Source organism: Schistocerca gregaria, chromosome 9 (genome assembly GCF_023897955.1).
Source record: "Schistocerca gregaria isolate iqSchGreg1 chromosome 9, iqSchGreg1.2, whole genome shotgun sequence".
Classification (NCBI taxonomy): Eukaryota; Metazoa; Arthropoda; class Insecta; order Orthoptera; family Acrididae; genus Schistocerca; species Schistocerca gregaria.
The window spans coordinates 15,065,331-15,092,171 of NC_064928.1; positions in this window are offsets into that span (position 1 = coordinate 15,065,331).

The following is a 26,841-nucleotide window of genomic DNA, read 5'->3' on the forward strand; positions in this document are numbered from 1 at the left end:
CTGTTTGAGACATTACTCACATGCAGGAAAGTGTACAAGGTGCCTGTTGTATTCAATCCCGATCTAATTTCTGTGTTTCATCAACACTTTGAAGGTCCACAGATTACAGAATGCGTCCAGATGTGCATCGGAAACTACTACTGGTCTTCAAGGGAACGATCAAAGCTTAAACTGTTTGAGACATTACTCCCATGGAGAAAAGCCTGCATGGTGCCTGTTGTATACAATCCCGTTGCACTTTCTGTGTTTCATCAACACTTCGAAGGTCCACAGATTACAGAATGCCTCCAGATTGTGCATCCGAATCTACTACTGGTTTTCCAGGGAACGATCAAAACGTAGACAGTTTGAGACATTACTCCCATGGAGGAAAATGCGAATGATGACTGTTGTATTCAATCCCGATGCAATTTCTGTGTTTCATCAACACTCTGATAGTCCACAGCTTACAAAATGCCTCCAGATGTGCATCGGAAACTAATACTGGCCTTCCAGGGAACGATCAACGCGTAGACAGTTTGAGACTTTACTCCCATGGAGGAAAGTGCGCATGGTGATTGTTGTATTCCATACCGATGCAATTTCTGTGTTTCATCAACACTTTGAAGATCCACAGATAACAGAATGCCTCCAGATGTGCATCGGAAACTACTACTGGTCTTCCAGGGAACGATCAAAGCGTAGACTGTTGGTGACATTACTCCCATGGAGGAAAATGCGAATGATGACTGTTGTATTCCATCCCGATGCAATTTCTGTGTTTCATCAACACTTTGAAGGTCCACAGATTACAGAATGCCTCCAGATGTGCATCGGAAACTACCACTGGTCTTGCAGGGAACGATCAAAGCGTAGCCTGTTTGAGACATTACTCACATGGATGATAGTGCGCATGGTGACTGTTGTATTCAATCCCGATGCAATTTCTGTGTTTCATCAACACTTTGAAGGTACACAGATTACAGAATGCCTCCAGATGTGCATCGGAAACTACTACTGGTCTTCGAGGGAATGATCAAAGCGTAGACTGTTTGAGACATTACTCTCATGGAGAAAAGTGCGCATAGTGACTGTTGTATTCAATCCCGATGCAATTTCTGTGTTTCATCAACACTCTGATAGTCCACAGCTTACAAAATGCCTCCCGATGTGCATCGGAAACTAATACTGGCCTTCCAGGGAACGATCAACGCGTAGACAGTTTGAGACTTTACTCCCATGGAGGAAAGTGCGCATGGTGATTGTTGTATTCCATACCGATGCAATTTCTGTGTTTCATCAACACTTTGACGATCCACAGATAACAGAATGCCTCCAGATGTGCATCGGAAACTACTACTGGTCTTCCAGGGAACGATCAAAGCGTAGACTGTTGGTGACATTACTCCCATGGAAGAAAATGCGAATGATGACTGTTGTATTCCATCCCGAAGCAATTTCTGTTTTTCATCAACACTCAGATAGTCCACAGATTACAGAATGCCTCCAGATGTGCATCGGAAACTACTACTGGTCTTCCAGGGAACGATCAAATCGTAGACTGTTTGCGACATTACTCCCATAGAGGTAAGTGCGCATGGTGACTGATGTATTCCATACCGATGCAATTTCTGTGTTTCATCAACACTTTGAAGATCCACAGATTACAGAATGCCTCCAGATGTGCATCGGAAACTACTACTGGTCTTCCAGGGAACGATCAAAGCGTAGACTCTTTGAGACATTACTCCCATGGAGGAAAGTGCGCATGGTGACTGTTGTATTCAATCCCGATGCAATTTCTGTGTTTCATCAACACTCTGATAGTCCACACATTACAGAATGCCCCATATGTGCATCGGAAACTAATACTGGTCTTCCAGGGAAGGATCAAAGCGTAAACTGTCTGAGACATTACTCCAATGGAGGAAAGTGCACATGGTGTCTGTTGTATTCAATCCCGATGCAATTTCTGTGTTTGAGCAAAACTCTGATAGTTTACAGATTACAGAATGCCTCCAGATGTGCATCGGAAACTACTACTGGTCTTCCAGGGAACGATCAATGCGTAGACTGTTGGAGACATTACTCCCATGGAGGAAATTGCGAATGATGACTGTTGTATTCCATCCCGAGGCAATTTCTGTGTTTCATCAACACTTTGAAGGTCCTCAGATTACAGAATGCCTCCAGATGTGCATCGGAAATTATTACATTGTCTTCCAGGGAACGATCAAAGCGTAGACTGTTTGAGACATTACTCTCATGGAGGAAAGTGCGCATAGTGACTGTTGTATTCAATCCCGATGCAATTTCTGGGTTTCATCAACACTCTGATAGTCCACAGATTACAAAATGCCTCCAGATGAGAATCGAAAACTACTACTGGTCTTCCAGGGAACCATCAAAGCGCACACTGTTTGAGACATTACTCCCATGGAGGAAAGTGCGCATGGTGGTTGTTGTATTCAATCCCGATGCAATTTCTGTGTTTCATCAACACTCCTATAGTCGACAGATTACAGGATGCCTCCAGATGTGCATCGGAAACTACCACTTGTCTTCCAGCGAACGATCAAAGCGTAGACTGTTTGCGACATTACTTCCATGGAGGAAAGTGGGCATGGTGACTGTTGTATTCAATCCCGATGCAATTTCTGTGTTTCATCAACACTCTGATAGTCCACAGATTACAGAATGTCTCCAGATGTGCATCGGAAACTACTACTGGTCTTCCAGGGAACGATCAAAGCGTAGACTGTTTGAGACATTACTCCCATTGAGGAAAGTGGGCATGGTGAATGTTGTTTTCAATCCCGATGCAATTTCTGGGTTTCATCAGCACTCTGATAGTCCGCAGATTACAAAATGTCTCCAGATGAGAATCGGAAACTACTACTGGTCTTCCAGGGAACCATCAAAGCGTAGACTGTTTGAGACATTACTCCCATGGAGGAAAGTGCGCATGGTGACTGTTGTATTCAATCCCGATGCAATTTCTGTGTTTCATCAAAACTCAGATAGTCCACAGATTACAGGATGCCTCCAGATGTGCATCGGAAACTACTACTGGTCTTCCGGGGAACTATCAAAGCGTACACTGTTTGCGACATTACTCCCATGGAGGAAAGTGGGCATGGTGACTGTTGTATTCAATCCCGATGCAATTCCTGTGTTTCATCAACACTCTGATTGTCCACAGATTACAGATGCGTCCAGATGTGCATCGCAAACTACTACTGGTCTTCCAGGGAACGATCAAAGCGTAAACTATTTGAGACATTACTCCATAGAGGAAAGTGTGCATGGTGAATGTTGTATTCAATCCCGATGCAATTTCTTTGTTTCATCAACACTCTGATAGTCCACAGCTTGCAAAATGCCTCCAGATGTGCATCCGAAACTACTACTGGTGTTCCAGGGGACGATCAAAACGTAGACAGTTTGAGACGTTACTCCCATGGAGGAAAATGCGAATGATGACTGTTGTATTCAATCCCGAGGCAATTTCTGTGTTTCATCAACACTCTGATAGTCCACAGATTACGGAATGCCTCCAGATGTGCATCGGAAACTACTACTGGTCTTCAAGGGAACGATCAAAGCGTAAACTGTTTGAGACATTACTCCCATGGAGAAAAGCCTGCATGGTGCCTGTTGTATACAATCCCGATGCACTTTCTGTGTTTCATCAACAATTTGAAGCTCCACAGATTACAGAATGCCTCCAGATGTGCATCCGAAACTACTACTGGTGTTCCAGGGAACGATCGAAACGTAGACAGTTTGAGACATTACTCCCATGGAGGAAAATGCGAATGATGACTGTTGTATTCAATCCTGATGCAATTTCTGTGTTTCATCAACACTTTGAAGGTCCACAGATTATAGAATGCCTCCAGATGAGCATCGGAAACTACTACTGGTATTGCAGGGAACGATCAAACCGTAGACTGTTTGAGACATTACTCCCATGGATGAAAGTGCGCATGGTCACTGTTGTATTCAATCCTGATGCAATTTCTGTGTTTCATCTACACTCCGATAGTCCACACATTATAGAACACCCCCAGATGTGCATCGGAAACTACTACTGGTCTTCCAGGGAACGATCAAAGCGTAAACTCTTTGAGACATTACTCCCATGGAGGAAAGTGCACATGGTGACTGTTGTATTCAATCCCGATGCAATTTCTGGTTTTCATCAACACTCTGATAGTCCACAGATTAGAAAATGCCTCCTGATGTGCATCGGAAACTACTACAGGTATTCCAGGGAATGATCAAAGCGTGGACTGTTTTAGACAATACTCCCATGGAGGAAAGTGCGCATGGTGACTGTTGTATTCAATCTCGATGCAATATCTGTGTTTCATCAACACTTTGAAGGTCCACAGATTACAGAATGCCTCAAGATGTGCATCGGAAACTACTACTGGTCTTCCAGGGAACGATCAAAGCGTAGACTGTTTGAGACATTACTCTCATGGAGGAAAGTGCGCATAGTGACTGTTGTATTCAATCCCGATGCAATTTCTGTGTTTCATCAACACTCAGATGGTCCACAGTTTACAGAATGCCTCCAGATGTGCATCGGAAACTACTACTGGTCTTCCAGGGAACGATCAAATCGTAGACTGTTTGCGACATTACTCACATGGTGGAAAGTGCGCATGGTGACTGTTGTATTCCATACCGATGCAATTTCTGTGTTTTATCAACACTTTGAAGATCCACAGATTACTGAATGCCTCCAGATGTGCATCGGAAACTACTACTGGTCTTCCAGGGAACGATCAAAGCGTAGACTGTTTGCGACATTACTACCATGGAGGAAAGTGGGAATGGTGAGTGTAGTATTCAATCCCGATGCAATTTCTGTGTTTCATCAACACTCTGATAGTCCACACATTACAGAATGCCCATTATGTACATCGGAAACTAATACTGGTCTTCCAGGGAAGGATCAAAGCGTAAACTGTCTGAGACATTACTCCCATGGAGGAAATTGCGCATGGTGTCTGTTGTATTCAATCCCGATGCAATTTCTGTGTTTGAGCAAAACTCTGATAGTTTACAGATTACAGAATGCCTCCAGATGTGCATCGGAAACTACTACAGGCCTTCCAGGGAACGATCAATGCGTAGACTGTTGGAGACATTACTCCCATGGAGAAAAATGCGAATGATGACTGTTGTATTCCATCCCGAGGCAATTTCTGTGCTTCATCAACACTTTGAAGGTCCACAGATTACAGAATGTCTCCAGATGTGCATCCGAAACTACTACTGGTGTTCCAGGGAACGATCAAAACGTAGACAGTTTGAGACATTACTCCCATGGAGGAAAATGCGAATGATGACTGTTGTATTCAATCCCGAGGCAATTTCTGTGTTTCATCAACACTTTGAAGGTCCACAGATTATAGAATGCCTCCAGATGACCATCGGAAACTACTACTGGTCTTGCAGGGAACGATCAAACCGTAGACTGTTTGAGACATTACTCCCATGGATGAAAGTGCGCATGGTCACTGTTGTATTCAATCCTGATGCAATTTCTGTGTTTCATCTACACTCTGATAGTCCACACATTATAGAACACCCCCAGATGTGCATCGGAAACTACTACTGGCCTTCCAGGGAACGATCAAAGCGTAAACTGTTTGAGACATTACTCCCATGGAGAAAAGTGCACATGGTGACTGTTGTATTCAATCCCGATGCAATTTCTGGTTTTCATCAACACTCTGATAGTCCACAGATTACAAAATGCCTCCTGATGTGCATCGGAAACTACTACAGGTCTTCCAGGGAATGATGAAAGCGTGGACTGTTTTAGACAATACTCCCATGGAGGAAAGTGCGCATGGTGACTGTTGTATTCAATCTCGATGCAATATCTGTGTTTCATCAACACTTTGAAGGTCCACAGATTACAGAATGCCTCCATATGTGCATCGGAAACTACTACTGGTCTTCCAGGGAACGATCAAAGCGTAGACTGTTTGAGACATTACTCACATGCAGGAAAGTGCGCATGGTGGCTGTTGTATTCAATCCCGATGCAATTTCTGTGTTTCATCAACACTTTGAAGGTCCACAGATTACAGAATGCCTCCAGATGTGCATCGGAAACTACTACTGGTCTTCCAGGGAACGATCAAAACGTAGACAGTTTGAGACATTACTCCCATGGAGGAAAGTGCGCATGGTGACTGTTGTATTCCATACCGATGCTATTTCTGTGTTTCATCAACACTTTGAAGATCCACAGATTACAGAATGCCTCCAGATGTGCATCGGAAACTACTACTGGTCTTCCAGGTAACTATCAAAGCGTAGACTGTTTGAGACATTACTCCTATGGAGGAAAGTGCTCATGGTGAATGTTGTATTCAATCCCGATGCAGTTTCTGTGTTTCATCAACACTCTGAAGGTCGACAGATTACAGAATGCCTCCAGATGTGCATCGGAAACTATTACATTGACTTCCAGGGAACGATCAAAGCGTACACTGTTTGAGACATTACTCCCATATAGGAAATTGCGCATGGTGATTGTTGTATTCAATCCCGATGCAATTTCTGTGTTACATCAACACTCTGATAGTCCACAGACTACAGAATGCCTCCAGATGTGCATCGGAAATTACTACTGGTCTTCAAGGGAACGATCAAAGCGTAAACTGTTTGAGACATTACTCCTATGGAGAAAAGCCTGCATGGTGCCTGTTGTATTCAATCCCGATGCAGTTTCTGTGTTTCATCAACACTTTGAAGGTCCACAGATTACAGAATTCCTCCAGATGTGCATCGGAAACTACTACTGGTATTCCAGGGAACGATCAAATCGTAGACAGTTTGAGACATTACTCCCATGGAGGAAAATGCGAATGATGACTGTTGTATTCAATCCCGATGCAATTTCTGTGTTTCATCAACACTTTGAAGGTCCACAGATTACAGAATGCCTCCAGATGTGCATCGGAAACTACTACTGGTCTTGCAGGGAACGAACTAACCGTAGACTGTTTGAGACATCACTCCCATGGAGGAAAGTGCGCATGGTCACTGTTGTATTCAATCCTGATGCAATTTCTGTGTTTCATCAACACCCTGATAGTCCACACAATATAGAAAGCCCCCAGATGTGCATCGGAAACTACTACTGGTCTTCCAGGGAACGATCAAAGCGTAAACTGTTTGAGACATTACTCCCATGGAGAAAAGTGCACATAGTGACTGTTGTAATCCATCCCGATGCAATTTCTGGGTTTGATCAACACTCTGATAGTCCACAGATTACAAAATTCCTCTGATGTGCATCGGAAACTACTACAGGTCTTCCAGGGAACGATCAAAGCGTAGACTGTTTGAGACATTACTCCCATGGAGGAAAGTGCGCATGGTGACTGTTGTATTCCATCTCGATGCAATTTCTGTGTTTCATCAACACTTTGAAGGTCCACAGATTACAGAATGCCTCCAGATGTTCTTTGGAAACTACTACTGGTCTTCCAGGGAACGATCAAAGCGTAGACTGTTTGAGACATTACTCACATGCAGGAAAGTGCGCAAGGTGCCTGTTGTATTCAATCCCGATGCAATTTCTGTGTTTCATCAACACTTTGAAGGTCCACAGATTACAGAATGCCTCCAGATGTGCATCGGAAACTACTACTGGTCTTCCAGGGAACGATCAAAACGTAGACAGTTTGAGACATTACTCCCATTGAGGAAAGTGCGCATGGTGACTGTTGTATTCCATACCGATGCAATTTCCATGATTCATCAACACTTTGAAGATCCACAGATTACAGAATGCCTTCAGATGTGCATCAGAAACTACTACTGGTCTTCCAGGGAACGATCAAAACCTAGACTGTTTGAGACATTACTCCTATGGAGGAAAGTTCTCATGGTGACTGTTGTATTCAATCCCGATGCAGTTTCTGTGTTTCATCAACACTCTGATAGTCCACACATTACAGAATGCCTCCAGATGTGCATCGGAAACTATTACATTGACTTCCAGGGAACGATCAAAGCGTAGACTGTTTGAGACATTACTCCCATGGAGGAAATTGCGCATGGTGACTGTTGTATTCAATCCCGATGCGATTTCTGTGTTTCATCAACACTCTGATAGTCCACAGACTACAGAATGACTCCAGATGTGCATCGGAAACTACTACTGGTCTTCAAGGGAACGATCAAAGCGTAGACTGTTTGAGACATTACTCCCATGGAGAAAAGCCCGCTTGGTGCCTGTTGTATACAATCCCGATGCACTTTCTGTGTTTCATCAACACTTTGAAGGTCCAGAGATTACAGAATGCCTCCAGATGTGCATCGGAAATTACTACTGGTCTTCAAGGGAACGATCAAAGCGTAAACTGTTTGAGACATTACTCCTATGGAGAAAATCCTGCATGGTGCCTGTTGTATTCAATCCCGATGCAATTTCTGTGTTTGAGCAAAACTCTGATAGTTTACAGATTACAGAATGCTTCCAGTTGTGCATCGGAAACTACTACAGGTCTTCCAGGGAACGATCAAAGCGTAGACTGTTTGAGACATTACTCCCATCTAGGAAAGTGGGCATGGTTAATGTTGTTTTCAATCCCGATGCAATTTCTGGGTTTCATCAGCACTCTGATAGTCCACAGATTACAGAATGCCTCCAGATGAGAATCGGAAACTACTACTGGTCTTCCAGGGAACCATCAAAGCGTAGACTGTTTGAGACATTACTCCCATGGAGGAAAGTGCGCATGGTGACTGTTGTATTCAATCCCGATGCAATTTCTGTGTTTCATCAACACTCAGATAGTCCACAGATTACAGGATGCCTCCAGATGTGCATCGGAAACTACTACTGGTCTTCCAGGGAACGATCAAAGTGTAGACTGCTTGCGACATTACTCCCATGGAGGAAAGTGGGCATGGTGACTGTTGTATTCAATCCCGATGCAATTTCTGTGTTTCAGCAACACTCTGATTGTCCACAGATTACAGAATGCCTCAAGATGTGCATCGGAAACTACTACAGGTCTTCCAGGGAATGATGAAAGCGTGGACTGTTTTAGACAATACTCCCATGGAGGAAAGTGCGCATGGTGACTGTTGTATTCAATCTCGATGCAATTTCTGTGTTTCATCAACACTTTGAAGGTCCACAGATTACAGAATGCCTCCAGATGTGCATCAGAAACTATTACATTGACTTCCAGGGAACGATCAAAGCGTACACTGTTTGAGACATTACTCCTATGGAGAAAAGCCTGCATGGTGCCTGTTGTATTCATTCCCGATGCAGTTTCTGTGTTTCATCAACACTTTGAAGGTCCACAGATTACAGAATGCCTCCAGATGTGCATCGGAAACTACTACTGGTATTCCAGGGAACGATCAAATCGTAGACAGTTTGAGACATTACTCCCATGGAGGAAAATGCGAATGATGACTGTTGTATTCAATCCCGATGCAATTTCTGTGTTTCATCAACACTTTGAAGGTCCACAGATTACAGAATGCCTCCAGATGTGCATCGGAAACTACTACTGATCTTGCAGGGAACGAACTAACCGTAGACTGTTTGAGACATTACTCCCATGGAGGAAAGTGCGCATGGTCACTGTTGTATTCAATCCTGATGCAATTTCTGTGTTTCATCAACACCCTGATAGTCCACACAATATAGAATGCCCCCAGATGTGCATCGGAAACTACTACTGGTCTTCCAGGGAACGATCAAAGCGTAAACTGTTTGAGACATTACTCCCATGGAGAAAAGTGCACATAGTGACTGTTGTAATCCATCCCGATGCAATTTCTGGGTTTGATCAACACTCTGATAGTCCACAGATTACAAAATTCCTCTGATGTGCATCGGAAACTACTACAGGTCTTCCAGGGAACGATCAAAGCGTAGACTGTTTGAGACATTACTCCCATGGAGGAAAGTGCGCATGGTGACTGTTGTATTCCATCTCGATGCAATTTCTGTGTTTCATCAACACTTTGAAGGTCCACAGATTACAGAATGCCTCCAGATGTTCTTTGGAAACTACTACTGGTCTTCCAGGGAACGATCAAAGCGTAGACTGTTTGAGACATTACTCACATGCAGGAAAGTGCGCAAGGTGCCTGTTGTATTCAATCCCGATGCAATTTCTGTGTTTCATCAACACTTTGAAGGTCCACAGATTACAGAATGCCTCCAGATGTGCATCGGAAACTACTACTGGTCTTCCAGGGAACGATCAAAACGTAGACAGTTTGAGACATTACTCCCATGGAGGAAAGTGGGCATGGTGACTGTTGTATTCCATACCGATGCAATTTCCATGATTCATCAACACTTTGAAGATCCACAGATTACAGAATGCCTTCAGATGTGCATCAGAAACTACTACTGGTCTTCCAGGGAACGATCAAAACCTAGACTGTTTGAGACATTACTCCTATGGAGGAAAGTTCTCATGGTGACTGTTGTATTCAATCCCGATGCAGTTTCTGTGTTTCATCAACACTCTGATAGTCCACACATTACAGAATGCCTCCAGATGTGCATCGGAAACTATTACATTGACTTCCAGGGAACGATCAAAGCGTAGACTGTTTGAGACATTACTCCCATGGAGGAAATTGCGCATGGTGACTGTTGTATTCAATCCCGATGCGATTTCTGGGTTTCATCAACACTCTGATAGTCCACAGACTACAGAATGACTCCAGATGTGCATCGGAAACTACTACTGGTCTTCAAGGGAACGATCAAAGCGTAAACTGTTTGAGACATTACTCCCATGGAGAAAAGCCCGCTTGGTGCCTGTTGTATACAATCCCGATGCACTTTCTGTGTTTCATCAACACTTTGAAGGTCCAGAGATTACAGAATGCCTCCAGATGTGCATCGGAACTACTACTGGTGTTCCAGGGAACGATCAAAACGTAGACAGTTTGAGACATTACTCCCATGGAGTAAAATGCGAATGATGACTGTTGTACTCAATCCCGAGGCAGTTTTTGTGTTTCATCAACACTTTGAAGGTCCACAGATTACAGAATGACTCCAGATGTGCATCGGAAACTACTACTGGTCTTGCAGGGAACGATCTAACCGTAGACTGTTTGAGACATTACTCCCATGGAGGAAAGTGTGCATGGTCACTGTTGTATTCAATCCTGATGCAATTTCTGTGTTTCATCAACACCCAGATAGTCCACACATTATAGAATGCCCCCAGATGTGCATCGGAAACTATTACAGGTCTTCCAGGGAACGATCAAAGCGTAAACTGTTTGAGACATTACTCCCATGGAGAAAAGTGCACATGGTGACTGTTGCATTCAATCTCGATGCAATTTCTGGGTTTCATCAAAACTCTGATAGTCCACAGATTACAGAATGCCTCCAGATGTGCTTTGGAAGCTACTACTGGTCTTCCAGGGAACGATCAAAGCGTACACTGTTTGAGACATTACTCACATGCAGGAAAGTGCGCAAGGTGCCTGTTGTATTCAATCCCGATGCAATTTCCGTGTTTCATCAACACTTTGAAGATCCACAGATTACAGAATGCCGCCAGATGTGCATCGGAAACTACTACTGGTCTTCCAGGGAACGATCAAAGCGTAGACTGTTTGAGACATTACTCCTATGGAGGAAAGTGCTCAAGGTGACTGTTGCATTCAATCCCGATGCAATTTCTGTGTTTCATCAACACTTTGAAGATCCACAGATTACAGAATGCCTCCAGATGTGCATCGGAAACTACTACTGGTCTTCCAGGGAACGATCAAAACGTAGACAGTTTGAGACATTACTCCCATGGAGGAAAGTGCGCATGGTGACTGTTGTATTCCATACTGATGCAATTTCTGTGATTCATCAACACTTTGAAGATCCACAGATTACAGAATGCCTCCAGATGTGCATTGGAAACTACTACTGGTCTTCCAGGGAACGATCAAAATGTAGACTGTTTGAGACATTACTCATATGGAGGAAAGTGCTCATGGTGACTGTTGTATTCAATCCCGATGCAGTTTCTGTGTTTCAACAACACTCTGAAGGTCCACAGATTACAGAATGCCTCCAGATGTGCATCGGAAACTATTACATTGTCTTCCAGGGAACGATCAAAGCGTAGACTGTTTGAGACATTACTCTCATGGAGGAAAGTGCGCATGGTGACCGTTGTATTCAATCCCGATGCAATTTCTGGGTTTCATCAACACTCTGATAGTCCACAGATTACAACATGCCTCCAGATGAGAAACGGAAACTACGACTGGTCTTCCAGGGAACCATCAAAGCGTAGACTGTTTGAGACATTACTCCCATGGAGGAAAGTGCGCATGGTGACTGTTGTATTCAATCCCAATGCAATATCTGTGTTTCATCAACACTCTGATAGTCCACAGATTACAGAATGCCTACAGATGTGCATCGGAAACTACTACTGGTCTTCCAGGGAACGATAAAAGCGTAGACTGTTTGAGACATCACTCTCATGGAGGAAAGTGCGCATGGTGACCGTTGTATTCAATCCCGATGCAATTTCTGGGTTTCATCAACACTCTGATAGTCCACAGATTACAAAATGCCTCCAGATGAGAATCGGAAACTACTATTGGTCTTCCAGGGAACCATCAAAGCATAGACTGTTTTGTCATTACTCCCATGGAGGAAAGTGCGCATGGTGACTGTTGTATTCAATCCCAATGCAATTTCAGTGTTTCATCAACACTCAGATAGTCCACAGATTACAGGATGCCTCCAGATGTGCATCGGAAACTACTACTGGTCTTCCAGGGAACGATCAAAGCGTAGACTGTTTGAGACATTACTCTCATGGAGGAAAGTGCGCATAGTGCCTGTTGTATTCAATCCCGATGAAATTTCTCTGTTTCATCAACACTCTGATAGTCCACAGCTTACAAAATGCCTCCAGATGTGCATCGGAAACTAATACTGGCCTTCCAGGGAACGATCAACTCGTAGACAGTTTCATACTTTACTCCCATGGAGGAAAGTGCGCATGGTGACTGTTGTATTCCATACCGATGCAACCTCTGTGTTTCATCAACACTTTGAAGATCCACAGATTACAGAATGCCTCCAGATGTGCATCGGAAACTACTACTGGTCTTCCAGGGAACGATCAAAGTGTAGACTGTTGGTGACATTACTCCCATGGAGGAAAATGCGAATGATGACTGTTGTATTCCATCCCGATGCAATTTCTGTGTTTCATCAACACTTTGAAGGTCCACAGATTACAGATTGCCTCCAGATGTGCATCGGAAACTACTACTGGTCTTGCAGGGAACGATTAAAGCGTAGACTGTTTGAGACATTACTCACATGGATGATAGTGCGCATGGTGACTGTTGTATTCAATCCCGATGCAATTTCTGTGTTTCATCAACACTTTGAAGGTACACAGATTACAGAATGCCTCCAGATGTGCATCGGAAACTACTACTGGTCTTCCAGGGAACGATCAAAGCGTATACAGTTTGAGACATTACTCCCACGGAGGAAAGTGTGCATGGTGACTGTTGTATTCCATCCCGATGCAATTTCTGTGTTTCATCAACTCTTTGAAGGTCCACAGATTACAGAGTGCCTCCAGATGTGCATCGGAAACTACTACTGGTCTTAGAGGGAATGATCAAAGCGTAGACCGTTTGTGACATTACTCCCATGGAGGAAAGTAGGCATGAAGACTGTTGTATTTATCCCGATGCACTTTCTGTGTTTCATCAACACTCAGATAGTCCACACATTACAGAATGCCTCCAGATGTGCATCGGAAACTACTACTGGTCTTCCAGGGAACGATCAAATCGTAGACTGTTTGCGACATTACTCCCATGGAGGAAAGTGCGCATGGTGATTGTTGCATTCCATACCGATGCAATTTCTGTGTTTCATCAACACTTTGAACATCCACAGATTACAGAATGCCCCCAGATGTGCATCGGAAACTATTACATTGTCTTCCAGGGTACGATCAAAGCGTAGACTGTTTGAGACATTACTCCCATGGAGGAAAGTGCGCATGGTGACTGATGTATTCAATCCCGATACAATTTCTGTGTTTCATCAACACTCTGATAGTCCACACATTACAGGATGCCCCATATGTGCATCGGAAACTAATACTGGTCTTCCAGGGAAGGATCAAAGCGTAAACTGTCTGAGCCATTACTCCCATGGAGGAAAGTGCGAATGGGGATTGTTGTATTCAATCCCGCTGCAATTTCTGTGTTTCATCAACACTCCTATCGTCGACAGATTACAGGATGCCTCCAGATGTGCATCGGAAACTACTACTGGTCTTCCAGGGAACGATCAAAGCGTAGACTGATTGCGACATTACTTCCATGGAGGAAAGTGGGCATGGTGACTGTTGTATTCAATCCCGATGCAATTCCTGTGTTTCATCAACACTCTGATAGTCCACAAATTGCAGAATGTCTCCAGATGTGCATCGGAAACTACTACTGGTCTTCCAGGGAACGATCAAAGCGTAGACTGTTTGAGACATTACTCCCATGGAGGAAAGTGGGCACGGTGAATGTTGTTTTCAATCCCGATGCAATTTATGGGTTTCATCAGCACTCTGATAGTCCACAGATTACAAAATGCCTCCAGATGAGAATCGTAAACTACTACTGGTCTTCCCGGGGACCATCAAAGCGTAGACTGTTTGAGACATTACTCCCATGGAGGAAAGTGCGCATGGTGACTGTTGAATTCAATCCCGATGCAATTTCTGTGTTTCATCAACACTCAGATAGTCCACAGATTACAGGATGCCTCCAGATGTGCATCGGAAACTACTACTGGTCTTCCAGGGAACGATCAAAGCGTAAACTATTTGAGACATTAGTCCCATAGAGGAAAGTGGGCATGGTGAATGTTGTATTCAATCCCGATGCAATTTCTTTGTTTCATCAACACTCTGATAGTCCACAGCTTGCAAAATGCCTCCAGATGTGCATCGGAAACTAATACTGGCCTTCCAGGGTACGATCAAAGCGTAGACAGTTTGAGACATTACTCCCATGGAGGAAAGTGCGCATGGTGACTGTTGTATTCCATACCGATGCAATTTCTGTGTTTCATCAACACCTTGAAGATACACAGATTACAGAATGCCTCCAGATGTGCATCAGAAACTACTACTGGTCTTCAAGGGAACGATCAAAGCGTAGACTGTTGGAGACATTACTCCCAATTAGGAAAATGCGAATGATGACAGTTGTATTCCAACCCGATGCAATTTCTGTGTTTCATCAACACATTGAAGGTCCACAGATAACAGAATGCCTCCAGATGTGCATCGGAAACTACTACTGGTCTCCCAGGGAATGATCTAAGCGTAGACTGTTTGCGACATTACTCCCATGGATGAAAGTGGGCATGAAGACTGTTGTATTCTATCCCGATGCAATTTCTGTGTTTCATCAACACTCAGATAGTCCACAGATTACAGAATGCCTCCACATGTGCATCGGAAACTACTACTGGTCTTCCAGTTAACGATCAAATCGTAGACTGTTTGCGACATTACTCCCATGGAGAAAGTGCGCATGGTGACTGTTGTATTCCATACCGATGCAATTTCTGTGTTTCATCAACACTTTGAAGATCCACAGATTACAGAATGCATCCAGATGTGCATCGGAAACTATTACATTGTGTTCCAGGGAACGATCAAAGCGTAGACTGTTTCAGACATTACTCCCATGGAGGAAAGTGCGCATAGTGATTGTTGTATTCAATCCCGATGCAATTTCTGGGTTTCATCAACACTCTGATAGTCCACAGATTACAAAATGCCTCCAGATGAGAATCGGAAGCTACTACTGGTCTTCAAGGGAACCATCAAAGCGTAGACTGTTTGAGACATTCCTCCAATGGAGGAAAGTGCGCATGGTGACTGTTGTATTCAATCCCGATGCAATTTCTGTGTTTGAGCAAAACTCTGATAGTTTACAGATTACAGAATGCCTCCAGATATGCATCGGAAACTACTACTGGCCTTCCAGGGAACGATCAATGCGTGGACTGTGGGAGACATTACTCCCATGGAGGAAAATGCGAATGATGACTGTTGTATTCCATCCCGATGCAATTTCTGTGTTTCATCAACACTTTGAAGGTCCACAGATTACAGAATGCCTCCAGATGTGCATCGGAAACTACTACTGGTCTTGCAGGGAACGATCAAACCGTTGACTGTTTGAGACATTACTCCCATGGAGGAAAGTGCGCATGGTGACTGTTGTATTCCATACCGATGCAATTTCTGTGTTTCATCAACACTTTGAAGATACACAGATTACAGAATGCCTCCAGACGTGCATCGGGAACTACTACTGGTCTTCAAGGGAACGATCAAAGCGTAGACTGTTGGAGACATTACTCCCATGCAGGAAAATGCGAATGATGCCAGTTGTATTCCACCCCGATGCAATTTCTGTGTTTCATCAACACATTGAAGGTCCACAGATAACAGAATGCCTCCAGATGTGCATCGGAAACTACTACTGGTCTTCCAGGGAATGATCAAAGCGTAGACTGTTTGTGACATTACTCCCATGGAGGAAAGTGCGCATGGTGACTGTTGTATTCAATCCCGATGCAATTTCTGTGTTTCATCAACACTCAGATAGTTCACAGATTACAGAATGCCTCCAGATGTGCATCGGAAACTACTACTGGTCTTCTAGGGAACGATCAAATCGTAGACTGTTTGTGGCATTACTCCCATGGAGGAAAGTGGGCATGGTGACTGTTGTATTCAATCCCGATGCAATTTCTGTTTTTCATCAACACTTTGAAGGTCCACTGCTTACAGCATGCCCCCAGATGTACATCGGAAACTACTACTGGTCTTCCAGGGAACGATCAAAGCGTAGACTGTTTGCGAAATTACTCGCATGGAGGGAAGTGTGCATGGTGACTGTAGTATTCAATCCCGATGCAATTTCTTTGTTTATTCAACACTCTGATTGTCCACAGCTTGCAAAATGCCTCCAGATGTGCATCGGAAACTAATACTGGCCTTCCAGGGAACGATCAAAGCGTAGACAGTTTGAGACATTACTCCCATGGAAGAAAGTGCGCATGGTGACAGTTGTATTCCATACCGATGCAATTTCTGTGTTTCATCAACACTTTGAAGGTACACAGATTACAGAATGCCTCCAGATGTGCATCGGAAACTACTACTGGTCTTCCAGGGAACGATCAAAGCGTATACAGTTTGAGACATTACTCCCACGGAGGAAAGTGTGCATGGTGACTGTTGTATTCCATCCCGATGCAATTTCTGTGTTTCATCAACTCTTTGAAGGTCCACAGATTACAGAGTGCCTCCAGATGTGCATCGGAAACTACTACTGGTCTTAGAGGGAATGATCAAAGCGTAGACCGTTTGTGACATTACTCCCATGGAGGAAAGTAGGCATGAAGACTGTTGTATTTATCCCGATGCACTTTCTGTGTTTCATCAACACTCAGATAGTCCACACATTACAGAATGCCTCCAGATGTGCATCGGAAACTACTACTGGTCTTCCAGGGAACGATCAAATCGTAGACTGTTTGCGACATTACTCCCATGGAGGAAAGTGCGCATGGTGATTGTTGCATTCCATACCGATGCAATTTCTGTGTTTCATCAACACTTTGAACATCCACAGATTACAGAATGCCCCCAGATGTGCATCGGAAACTATTACATTGTCTTCCAGGGTACGATCAAAGCGTAGACTGTTTGAGACATTACTCCCATGGAGGAAAGTGCGCATGGTGACTGATGTATTCAATCCCGATACAATTTCTGTGTTTCATCAACACTCTGATAGTCCACACATTACAGGATGCCCCATATGTGCATCGGAAACTAATACTGGTCTTCCAGGGAAGGATCAAAGCGTAAACTGTCTGAGCCATTACTCCCATGGAGGAAAGTGCGAATGGGGATTGTTGTATTCAATCCCGCTGCAATTTCTGTGTTTCATCAACACTCCTATCGTCGACAGATTACAGGATGCCTCCAGATGTGCATCGGAAACTACTACTGGTCTTCCAGGGAACGATCAAAGCGTAGACTGATTGCGACATTACTTCCATGGAGGAAAGTGGGCATGGTGACTGTTGTATTCAATCCCGATGCAATTCCTGTGTTTCATCAACACTCTGATAGTCCACAAATTGCAGAATGTCTCCAGATGTGCATCGGAAACTACTACTGGTCTTCCAGGGAACGATCAAAGCGTAGACTGTTTGAGACATTACTCCCATGGAGGAAAGTGGGCACGGTGAATGTTGTTTTCAATCCCGATGCAATTTATGGGTTTCATCAGCACTCTGATAGTCCACAGATTACAAAATGCCTCCAGATGAGAATCGTAAACTACTACTGGTCTTCCCGGGGACCATCAAAGCGTAGACTGTTTGAGACATTACTCCCATGGAGGAAAGTGCGCATGGTGACTGTTGAATTCAATCCCGATGCAATTTCTGTGTTTCATCAACACTCAGATAGTCCACAGATTACAGGATGCCTCCAGATGTGCATCGGAAACTACTACTGGTCTTCCAGGGAACGATCAAAGCGTAAACTATTTGAGACATTAGTCCCATAGAGGAAAGTGGGCATGGTGAATGTTGTATTCAATCCCGATGCAATTTCTTTGTTTCATCAACACTCTGATAGTCCACAGCTTGCAAAATGCCTCCAGATGTGCATCGGAAACTAATACTGGCCTTCCAGGGTACGATCAAAGCGTAGACAGTTTGAGACATTACTCCCATGGAGGAAAGTGCGCATGGTGACTGTTGTATTCCATACCGATGCAATTTCTGTGTTTCATCAACACCTTGAAGATACACAGATTACAGAATGCCTCCAGATGTGCATCAGAAACTACTACTGGTCTTCAAGGGAACGATCAAAGCGTAGACTGTTGGAGACATTACTCCCAATTAGGAAAATGCGAATGATGACAGTTGTATTCCAACCCGATGCAATTTCTGTGTTTCATCAACACATTGAAGGTCCACAGATAACAGAATGCCTCCAGATGTGCATCGGAAACTACTACTGGTCTCCCAGGGAATGATCTAAGCGTAGACTGTTTGCGACATTACTCCCATGGATGAAAGTGGGCATGAAGACTGTTGTATTCTATCCCGATGCAATTTCTGTGTTTCATCAACACTCAGATAGTCCACAGATTACAGAATGCCTCCACATGTGCATCGGAAACTACTACTGGTCTTCCAGTTAACGATCAAATCGTAGACTGTTTGCGACATTACTCCCATGGAGAAAGTGCGCATGGTGACTGTTGTATTCCATACCGATGCAATTTCTGTGTTTCATCAACACTTTGAAGATCCACAGATTACAGAATGCATCCAGATGTGCATCGGAAACTATTACATTGTGTTCCAGGGAACGATCAAAGCGTAGACTGTTTCAGACATTACTCCCATGGAGGAAAGTGCGCATAGTGATTGTTGTATTCAATCCCGATGCAATTTCTGGGTTTCATCAACACTCTGATAGTCCACAGATTACAAAATGCCTCCAGATGAGAATCGGAAGCTACTACTGGTCTTCAAGGGAACCATCAAAGCGTAGACTGTTTGAGACATTCCTCCAATGGAGGAAAGTGCGCATGGTGACTGTTGTATTCAATCCCGATGCAATTTCTGTGTTTGAGCAAAACTCTGATAGTTTACAGATTACAGAATGCCTCCAGATATGCATCGGAAACTACTACTGGCCTTCCAGGGAACGATCAATGCGTGGACTGTGGGAGACATTACTCCCATGGAGGAAAATGCGAATGATGACTGTTGTATTCCATCCCGATGCAATTTCTGTGTTTCATCAACACTTTGAAGGTCCACAGATTACAGAATGCCTCCAGATGTGCATCGGAAACTACTACTGGTCTTGCAGGGAACGATCAAACCGTTGACTGTTTGAGACATTACTCCCATGGAGGAAAGTGCGCATGGTGACTGTTGTATTCCATACCGATGCAATTTCTGTGTTTCATCAACACTTTGAAGATACACAGATTACAGAATGCCTCCAGACGTGCATCGGGAACTACTACTGGTCTTCAAGGGAACGATCAAAGCGTAGACTGTTGGAGACATTACTCCCATGCAGGAAAATGCGAATGATGCCAGTTGTATTCCACCCCGATGCAATTTCTGTGTTTCATCAACACATTGAAGGTCCACAGATAACAGAATGCCTCCAGATGTGCATCGGAAACTACTACTGGTCTTCCAGGGAATGATCAAAGCGTAGACTGTTTGTGACATTACTCCCATGGAGGAAAGTGCGCATGGTGACTGTTGTATTCAATCCCGATGCAATTTCTGTGTTTCATCAACACTCAGATAGTTCACAGATTACAGAATGCCTCCAGATGTGCATCGGAAACTACTACTGGTCTTCTAGGGAACGATCAAATCGTAGACTGTTTGTGGCATTACTCCCATGGAGGAAAGTGGGCATGGTGACTGTTGTATTCAATCCCGATGCAATTTCTGTTTTTCATCAACACTTTGAAGGTCCACTGCTTACAGCATGCCCCCAGATGTACATCGGAAACTACTACTGGTCTTCCAGGGAACGATCAAAGCGTAGACTGTTTGCGAAATTACTCGCATGGAGGGAAGTGTGCATGGTGACTGTAGTATTCAATCCCGATGCAATTTCTTTGTTTATTCAACACTCTGATTGTCCACAGCTTGCAAAATGCCTCCAGATGTGCATCGGAAACTAATACTGGCCTTCCAGGGAACGATCAAAGCGTAGACAGTTTGAGACATTACTCCCATGGAAGAAAGTGCGCATGGTGACAGTTGTATTCCATACCGATGCAATTTCTGTGTTTCATCAACACTTTGAAGATCCACAGATTACAGAATGCCTCCAGTTGTGCATCGGGAACTACTACTGGTCTTCAAGGGAACGATCAAAGCGTAGACTGTTGGAGACATTACTCCCATGGAGGAAAATGCGAATGATGCCAGTTGTATTCCACCCCGATGCAATTTCTGTGTTTCATCAACACATTGAAGGTCCACAGATAACAGAATGCCTCCAGATGTGCATCGGAAACTACTACTGGTCTTCCAGGGAATGATCAAAGCGTAGACTGTTTGCGACATTACTCCCATGGAGGAAAGTGGGCATGAAGACTGTTGTATTCTATCCCGATGCAATTTCTGTGTTTCATCAACACTCAGATAGTCCACAGATTACAGAATGCCTCCACACGTGCATCGGAAACTACTACTGGTCTTCCAGTTAACGATCAAATCGTAGACTGTGTGCGACATTACTCCCATGGAGGAAAGTGCGCATGGTGACTGTTGTATTCCATACCGATGCAATTTCTGTGTTTCATCAACACTTTGAAGATCCACAAATTACAGAATGCCTCCAGATGTGCATCGGAAACTATTACATTGTCTTCCAGGGAACGATCAAAGCGTAGACTGTTTCAGACATTACTCCCATGGAGGAAAGTGCGCATAGTGATTGTTGTATTCAGTCCCGATGCAATTTCTGGGTTTCATCAACACTCTGATAGTCCACAGATTACAAAATGTCTCCAGATGAGAATCGGAAACTACTACTGGTCTTCAAGGAACCATCAAAGCGTAGACTGTTTGAGACATTACTCCCATGGAGGAAAGTGCGCATGGTGACTGTTGTATTCAATCCCGATGCAATTTCTGTGTTTGAGCAAAACTCTGATAGTCCACACATTACACAATGCCCCCATATGTGCATCGGAAACTAATACTGATCTTCCAGGGAACGATCAATGCGTGGACTGTGGGAGACATTACTCCCATGGAGGAAAATGCGCATGATGACTGTTGTATTCCATCCCGATGCAATTTCAGTGTTTCATCAACACTTTGAAGGTCCTCAGATTACAGAATTCCTCCAGATGTGCATCGGAAACTACTACTGGTCTTGCAGGGAACGATCAAACCGTAGACTGTTTTAGACATTACTCCCATGGAGGAAAGTGCGCATGGTGACTGTTGTATTCCATACCGATGCAATTTCTGTGTTTCATCAACACTTTGAAGATCCACAGATTACAGAATGCCTCCAGACGTGCATCGAAAACTACTACTGGTCTTCCAGGGAATGTTCAAAGCGTAGACTGTTTGAGACATTACTCCCATGGAGGAAAGTGCGCATGGTGACTGTTGTATTCAATCCCGATGCATTTTCTGTGTTTCAGCAAAACTCTGATGGTTTACAGATTACAGAATGCCTCCATATGTGCATCGGAAACTACTACTGGTCTGCCAGGGAATGATCAAAGCGTAGACTGTTTGCGACATTACTCCAATGGAGGAAAGTGGGCATGGAGACTGTTGTATTCAATCCCGATGCAATTTCTGTGTTTCATCAACACTCAGATAGTCCACAGATTACAGAGTGCCTCCAGATGTGCATCGGAAACTACTACTGGTCTTCCAGGGAACGATCAAATCGTAGATTGTTTGTGGCATTACTCCCATGGAGGAAAGTGGGCATGGTGACTGTTGTATTCAATCCCGATGCAATTTCTGTTTTTCATCAACACTTTGAAGGTCCACAGCTTACAGAATGCCCCCAGATGTACATCGGAAACTACTACTGGTCTTCCAGGGAACGATCAAATCGTAGACTGTGTGCGAAATTACTCCCATGGAGGAAAGTGGGCATGGTGACTGTTGTATTCAATCCCGTTGCAATTTCTGTGTTTCATCATCACTCTGATAGTCCACAGATTACAGAGTGCCTCCAGATGTGCATCGGAAACTACTACTGGTCTTCCAGGGAACGATCAAAGCGTAGACAGTTTGAGACATTACTCCCATGGAGGAAAGTGCGCATTGTGACTGTTGTATTGAATCCCGAGGCAATTTCTGTGTTTCATCAACACTTTGAAGGTCCACAGATTACAGAACGATTCCAGATGTGCATCGGAAACTACTACTGGTCTAGCAGGGAACGATTAAAGCGTAGACTGTTTCAGACATTACTCCCATGGAGGAAAGTGCGCATGGTGTCTGTTGTATTCAATCCCGATGCAATTTCTGTGTTTCATCAACACTCTGATAGTCCACACATTACACAATGCCCCCATAGGTGCATCGGAAAGTAATACTGATCTTCCAGGGAACGATCAAAGCGTAAACTGTTTGAGACATTACTCCCATGGAGGAAAGTGCGCATGGTGACTGTTGTATTCAATCCCGATGCAATTTCTGTGTTTGAGCAAAACTCTGATAGTTTACAGATTACAGAATGCCTCCAGATGTGCATCGGAAGCTACTACTGGTCTTCCAGGGAACGATCAAAGCGTAGACTGTTGGAGACATTACTCCCTTGGTGGAAAATGCTAATGATGACTGTTGTATTCAATCCCCAGGCAATTTCTGGGTTTCATCAACAGTTTGAAGGTCCACAGATTACAGAATGCCTCCAGATGTGCATCGGAAACTACTACTGGTCATGCAGGGAACGATGAAACCGTAGACTGTTTGAGACATTACTCCCATGGAGGAAAGTGCGCATGGTGACTGTTGTATTCAATCCCGATGCAATTTCTGTGTTTCATCAACACTTTGAAGGTCCACAGATATCAGAATGTCTCCAGATGTGCATCGGAACTACTACTGGCCTTCCAGGGAACGATCAAAGTGTAGACTGTTTGCGACATTACTCCCACGGAGGAAAGTGGTCATGGTGACTGTAGTATTCAATTCCGATGCAATTTCTGTGTTTCATCAACACTCTGATAGTCCACAGATTACAGAATGCCTCCAGATGTGCATCGGAAACTACTACTGGTCTTCCAGGGAATGATCAAAGCGTAAACTGTTTGAGACATTACACCTATATAGTAAAGTGCGCATGGTGACTGTTGTATTCAATCCCGATGCAATTTCTGTGTTTCATCAAGACTCTCATAGTCCACAGATTACAGAATGCCTCCAGATGTGCATCGGAAACTACTACTGGTCTTCCAGGGAACGATCAAATCGTAAACTGTTTGAGACATTACATCCATGGAGGAAAGTGCGCATGGTGACTGTTGTAATCAATCCCAATGCAATATCTGTGTTTCATCAACACTCTGATAGTCCACAGATTCCAGAATGCCTCCAGATGTGCATTGGAAACTACTACTGGTATTCCAGGGAACTATAATAACGTAGACTGTTTGTGACATAACTCATATGGAGGGAAGTGCGCATGGTGACTGTTGTATTCAATCCCGATGCAATTTCTGTGTTTCATCAACACTCAGATAGTCCACAGATTACAGAATGCCTCCACACGTGCATCGGAAACTACTACTGGTCTTCCAGTTAACGATCAAATCGTAGACTGTTTGCGACATTACTCCCATGGAGGAAAGGGCGCATGGTGACTGTTGTATTCCATACCGATGCAATTTCTGTGTTTCATCAACACTTTGAAGATCCACAGATTACAGAATGCCTCCAGATGTGCATCGGAAACTATTACATTGTCTTCCAGGGAACGATCAAAGCGTAGACTGTTTCAGACATTACTCCCATGGAGGAAAGTGCGCATAGTGATTGTTGTATTCAGTCCCGATGCAATTTCTGTGTTTCATCACCACTCTGATAGTCCACAGATTACAAAATGTCTCCAGATGTGCATCGGAAACTACTACTGGTCTTCCAGGGAACGATCAAATCGTAGACTGTTTGTGGCATTACTAACATGGAGGAAAGTGGGCATGGTGACTGTTGTATTCAATCCCGATGCAATTTCTGTTTTTCATCAACACTTTGAAGGTCCACAGCTTACAGAATGCCCCCAGATGTACATCGGAAACTACTACTGGTCTTCCAGGGAACGATCAAAGCGTAGACTGTGTGCGAAATTACTCCCATGGAGGAAAGTGGGCATGGTGACTGTTGTATTCAATCCCGTTGCAATTTCTGTGTTTCATCATCACTCTGATAGTCCACAGATTACAGAGTGCCTCCAGATGTGCATCGGAAACTTATACTGGTCTTCCAGGGAACGATCAAAGCGTAGACAGTTTGAGACATTACTCCCATGGAGGAAAGTGCGCATTGTGACTGTTGTATTGAATCCCGAGGCAATTTCTGTGTTTCATCAACACTTTGAAGGTCCACTGATTACAGAACGATTCCAGATGTGCATCGGAAACTACTACTGGTCTAGCAGGGAACGATCAAAGCGTAGACTGTTTGAGACATTACTCCCATGGAGGAAAGTGCGCATGGTGTCTGTTGTATTCAATCCCGATGCAATTTCTGTGTTTCATCAACACTCTGATAGTCCACACATTACACAATGCCCCCATATGTGCATCGGAAAGTAATACTGATCTTCCAGGGAACGATCAAAGCGTAAACTGTTTGAGACATTACTCCCATGGAGGAAAGTGCGCATGGTGACTGTTGTATTCAATCCCGATGCAATTTCTGTGTTTGAGCAAAACTCTGATAGTTTACAGATTACAGAATGCCTCCAGATGTGCATCGGAAGCTACTACTGGTCTTCCAGGGAACGATCAAAGCGTAGACTGTTGGAGACATTACTCCCTTGGTGGAAAATGCTAATGATGACTGTTGTATTCAATCCCCAGGCAATTTCTGTGTTTCATCAACACTTTGAAGGTCCACAGATTACAGAATGCCTCCAGATGTGCATCGGAAACTACTACTGGTCATGCAGGGAACGATGAAACCGTAGACTGTTTGAGACATTACTCCCATGGAGGAAAGTGCGCATGGTGACTGTTGTATTCAATCCCGATGCAATTTCTGTGTCTCATCAAGACTCTCATAGTCCACAGATTACAGAATGAATCCAGATGTGCATCGGAAACTACTACTGGTCTTCCAGGGAACGATCAAAGCGTAGACTGTTTGAGTCATTACTCCCATGGAGGAAAGTGCGCATGGTGTCTGTTGTATTCAATCCCGATGCAATTTCTGTGTTTCATCAACACTCTGATAGTCCACAGATTACAGAATGCCTCCAGATGTGCATCGGAAACTACTACTGGTCATCAAGGGAACGATCAAAGCGTAAACTGTTTGCGACATTACTCCCACGGAGGAAAGTTGTCATGGTGACTGTAGTATTCAATTCCGATGCAATTTCTGTGTTTCATCAACACTCTGATAGTCCACAGATTACAGAATGCCTCCAGATGTGCATCGGAAACTACTACTGGTCTTCCAGGGAACGATCAAATCGTAAACTGTTTGAGACATTACATCCATGGAGGAAAGTGCGCATGGTGACTGTTGTAATCAATCCCAATGCAATATCTGTGTTTCATCAACACTCTGATAGTCCACAGATTACAGAATGCCTCCAGATGTGCATTGGAAACTACTACTGGTATTCCAGGGAACTATAATAACGTAGACTGTTTGTGACATAACTCATATGGAGGAAAGTGCGCATGGTGACTGTTGTATTCAATCCCGATGCAATTTCTGTGTTTCATCAAGACTCTCATAGTCCACAGATTACAGAATGCCTCCAGATGTGCATCGGAAACTACTACTGGCCTTCCAGGGAACGATCAAATCGTAAACTGTTTGAGACATTACATCCATGGAGGAAAGTGCGCATGGTGACTGTTGTAATCAATCCCAATGCAATATCTGTGTTTCATCAACACTCTGATAGTCCACAGATTACAGAATGCCTCCAGATGTGCATCGGAAACTACTACTGGTCTTCCAGGGTACTATCAAAGCGT